Source organism: Trichechus manatus, unplaced genomic scaffold, assembly GCF_000243295.1.
Source record: "Trichechus manatus latirostris isolate Lorelei unplaced genomic scaffold, TriManLat1.0 scaffold00146, whole genome shotgun sequence".
In the NCBI taxonomy this organism is placed as follows: domain Eukaryota; kingdom Metazoa; phylum Chordata; class Mammalia; order Sirenia; family Trichechidae; genus Trichechus; species Trichechus manatus.
In genome coordinates, this window is record NW_004444082.1 from 5,148,293 (window position 1) to 5,153,295 (window position 5,003).

Genomic DNA, 5,003 nt, shown 5'->3' on the forward strand with positions numbered 1-5,003 from the left:
ACAGAGATCCCTTCTGTAGAACTATGCTCCATCACAGGGATCCCTTCTGTATACCCATGCTACGTCACAGAGATCCCTTCTGTAGAACTATGCTCTATCACAGGGATCCCTTCTGTATACCCATGCTACGTCACAGAGATCCCTTCTGTAGAACTATGCTCCATCACAGGGATCCCTTCTACAGAACCATGCTACGACACAGGGATCCCTTCTATAGAACCATGCTCGGTCACAGGGATCTGTTCTACAGAACCATACTACGACACAGGGATCCCTTCTGTAGAACTATGCTCCATCACAGGGATCCCTTCTACAGAACCATGCTCCGTCACAGGGATCCCTTCTGTAGAACCATGCTCAGTCACAGGGATCCCTTCTACAGAACCATACTACGACACAGGGATCCCTTCTAAAGAACCATACTGCAATAAAGGGATCCCTTCTGTAGAACCATGCTCCATCACAGGGATCCCTTCTGTAGAACCATGCTCGGTCACCAGGATCCCTTCTTTAGAACTGTGCTCTGTCACAGTGATCCCTTTTGCAGAAGATAGAGAGCTATTGAAGTAGTTTACATTGGGAAATCTTAAGGTAAGATTTGTATTTTATTTAGCTAAATATAACTGAAGAATGAGGGTGCATTAATGGGGTTAGACTAGGGGTAAGGAGACCAAGTTACAAGCTGCTCCAACAGTTCAGGAGAGCAGTGATGAGGGCCTGACTAGGGTAGTGGAAGGGGAGATAGAGAGGAGTTAGGGGTTTGCTGATTGATGGGCATGGGGGTGGGTATGGGAGAAAGTGTAAGGAGTGGCCTCCAGGTTTCCAGCTCAGGAGCCTGCATGGATGATGGCACTGTTAAGTGAGATAGGAAATGCTGAGGGGGGGAGCAGGTTTAAGGAAGGAATGGATTCAGTCTGAACATGTGGTTTTAGGCTGCATGTGAGTTCATCAATCAGAGGAGATGTTCACCAGTTCTAGAAGTTTTCCCATAGCTAACAGTTCACAGAAGCACTGCAATTTTATTCAGTCATGGGAAATATCTAGTTATTCTAAATATTGTTTAAAAATAATATCTGAATATTATTAAAATAATCCCTAGGAACATTTAATATTATCATATGGAAATAATAGAATGCATTTATTTGATAAAGATTTATTGCACATGTACCAGGTTGTAAGCACTATAGTCTATAAGAGGTGTGGTACGTGCTTTGCTTATAAACCTATAAAATAAGAAATGCTTCCCCTGCCATGAGACCAGAAGAACTGGATGGTGTCTGGCTACCATTATTGAACCCATTGATCAAAGAGTCTATAGAAGAATCCTGATCAAAAGGGGGAAAATTCAGAACAGAACTTCAAATTCTCATGGAATCCAGACTTCGGGAGTCATGGATGATGGATGAACCTCCAAAACTACTGCTCTAAGATAATATTCAAATCATAAACCAAAAATATGCCCTGAAGTCTTCTTAAAAGCGAACAATAGTTTAGCTTAACTAGCAAAGAATTCTGTCTTGAGCATTGATTTTTTTAAGATCTATCTATATGGGATCAAAGTGACAACAGCAACTTGAAAGATTGGATAGGGAAATTAAAGGGCAATGAGTTTATGTTAATGGAGGAGGAACAACTGGGAAAAAGAGGGTGAGAATGGTTGCCCAACTCAAAGAATGTAATCAATGTCACTGAACTGTACATGTAGACATTGTTGAATTGGTATATGTTCTGCTGTGCATATTCTCAACAAAAACAAAAATAAATTATTAAAAAAAAGAAACGTGGAGACTCCATGAAAGTTTGTAATTATGCAATTTGTTACCTATTACTCTTCTACTTAACTACAAGGCAAGTCACCTCTGTGAGCCTTAAGCGCTGAAGTACTAGGGGTTGGAAGAATTGCCTTTCAGAATTAATTGGAGAAGAAAGAAAATCTAGAAAATTTAACTGGAAATGCTTACTTTGCTACCATTCTGCCACTTACTGATCAGCAATTTTAGAGAAAGGATATGTTCTACATTAATCAACATTTGTAAGCTATGAGTGGTAAGCATGTGTAGCATGTCACTGCTGAGGGTCTTCCCATTACGGGCGAGTCGAGCTGCCACAGGTAGAAGTCACTCCTCAGACCTGCACAACATCAAGGCTGCCATCCATGCAGATCACAACGTGGATGATGCCCTGGAGTTGGGCAGCACAGCTGTCCTGATATAAATGGTTGCAAGTAATACTTTCATAACGAGGAGGATTCAGACCTGTCACGCACTGGACTGGCAGACTGGGACTTTATAAGAACTACATATAAAGAGTCCAGATTTGCCTCTCTTCTCCAATTGTACAACACTTAAGTGTTGTGAGGCATCAGGGTAGCATAGAAAGACAGAGAAAAATTCCAAAACGAGGTACTGAACAACCTTGTAAAATTTTCAAAACAGTTAATCTGAAGCCATTTAGAGGACTTTAAGGTCCACCAGGAAGATATAAATGGTCAAGGTAGTGAGGACGACAGCAGGGTATGTGAGGAGACTTCTTTGTAGAGGGATGTGGCTCTTCTTTCTGTCACCCCAGCCCCAAAACGATGTGGTGGGGAGTAAGGGATGCTACGTTCTCCACCCAAAGCCCTACTTTAAGCAGGACCACTCGCAGATCTTGAAATGTGTACCTTGGGATTTGGGCACAACTGACATCCAACTTCCACCCAGAAAACCCAGCTGGCGAGAAGAGAGTGGACGCTTTGGTGGCAGGTCCAGGGGCTGCTGCGTCAGGGTCAACCTGCACTAGTGCAGCAAGGACGGAGGGAGGGAGAGGGCACGAGGTACCCTTCTGACTGCTGCTCAAGAGGGTTGATTGAGCAGTAATGGGATCCCATCAGGAAGAGTCCAAGAGGAGTGGACAGTGGGGAGCTGAGGGCAGGTGATGGGTGACAGTGGGGGAAATAGAATTCCCTGGGGTTAGAAGGTTACAGTGGAGCCTCTGTGACAGAAAGGGCAGTCCAGTCAGCTGCCAGCCCAGAACGTGAAGCCCTCTGATGATAACGTGAGCCCCGTCGGAACACCCCCTACCGCCACGGTCTCCCGTCCTGACTTGATGGCCCTGGGAGGGGGTCGGCAATGCAAGTCAGTTTACTGGAGGGTGGCTGGAAGGGGGTATGTGTGAGAAAAGCAGCAGCCAGCTGCACCAGCTGGCAGATATCCTGACTGCCACGTATGCTCGCTGGACAGGGGAGAGGCTTCTACTGGGTAAGTGATCAGCGTTGTGATTATTTTCTGTGGCTGGCCAACGCTATTTAAAGTAATGGTAGAACTTTCCATTAGTGAGGAATGATGAAAAAGTTCAAGGGACCCCCAGTGTTTTGCATTCAGGTGCACGAAAAAACCTTCCTCATAGGATACAGTTAAGAGAGACAATGATGGTCAGAAACACAGTCATTTTTAGGGTTACACTCGTATCCCATTTGTAAGAATCACCATGAACGTGCCGACCACCACACCACAGGCAGACAGGTTAGAGGCCTCTGCAGATAAAGACCAGGATCATCCAGGAGCTCAGCCTTAGGACTGGAGCCCCATGTCCAGTGGGCTGAGCCAAACACTGGTGGAGCACTGAGGCTGCAACACTATACAAAAATGACATTGGGCAGGTGCTAGCAGGAGCGGAATTTCTCTGCTTCATGAGTCTCTGACGTGATTTAAAGTTACAGGTGAGAGAGAGAAAATTAGGAGTGAAAAATCTGGCTCTCTGGAAGTCTGCACAATCACAGAGAAAGAACTACCAGTCCAAATTCTATTTAGAGGCCACTTTTCTAACAGCATAACAATGTGAATAGATCATGGTTCCTTATTTATCTGATAGTCTTATTAACAAGACTATACTCTCTCCAGACTCATTAAGGAGAATCCAAAGAAAAACAAACACCTGCCTTTTGTTTAGGATGTGTAAGAAAGCAGTGTTTGGAACCCTCTCTTTCTGGTCCCTCTGGATGGGTTTCAGATAGTGGATATTCTGTGTTGTGCCCTCACTAAGTTCTCTTTGTTTGGTATCCACTCTCACCATGAAATTGTTTCAATATGCCTCCAGAATTCTATTTGATGCAGTCAAAAGTCATCTGTACAGTAGATTTGGTTAATTCTGGAATGGTCTTTACCCAATTTTAGTCAAATCCCTTCTCTTTTACTTTTTCATTTCTCTGGCATATTCTGACCCTAAAATTCTGTCTGGATTGGTCAATCCACCTGTATAGTTAGAATGCTTAAACTCTTTTGCTCTCATTTAAAATACATGTTAAGCTAAATTTTTGGTTCCAATTAAAACACAGACTTGGTTGCTTAACAATGGAGCATATGTCACTTTCACAAGGAGAGTGGTCTCTGTGTTTGCTCCTGCCTAGCAGTGATCGCTGATCTATTTCAGATGGTTAATAGTTGTGTGGGATGAAAGAAAGTTCCAGTTCAGACTGGAGAGCCAAAATTAAGGTTCATCCCTTAACTATCTATTTGTGAAACTTTTTAGGTTGTCTGGGTGGTGGTTTTAACTTTTAAAAAATTATAAGCAGCAATTCCCTGGCTTAATGGTAAATTTCTAGAGGATAAAGACTCTTTGGATCGTCATCAACTCAAAAATAGTCCAGGAAAATCAGAAGCATGAGAAGACGATTTGTTGAATAAATTGAAAGAGAGCTAAATCTTTATGCAGTAAATCCCAATCCAAATTCCAATGGCATTTTTTAATGAGATGGAGAAACAAATGACCAACTTCATTTGGAAAGGGAAGAGGCCCCAGATAAGTAAAGCATTACTGAAGAAGAAGAACAAAGTCGGAGGCCTCACACTATCTGATTTTAGAACCTATTATACCGCCACGGTAGTCAAAACAGCCTGGTACTGGTACAACAACAGATACATAGACCAATGGAACAGAATTGAGAATGCAGACATAAATTCATCCACCTATGAGCAGCTGATATTTGGCAAAGGCCCAAAGTCCATTAATTGGGGAAAAGACAG

At 43.1% G+C, this 5,003-nt stretch overlaps 1 protein-coding gene across 1 annotated transcript in view; it reads right to left on the reverse strand.

Moving 5' to 3' along the window:
* PIEZO2 (piezo type mechanosensitive ion channel component 2) overlaps positions 1-5,003 on the reverse strand; it is a 680,804-nt gene that overhangs the window by 99,143 nt on the left and 576,658 nt on the right. The window lies entirely within an intron of this gene.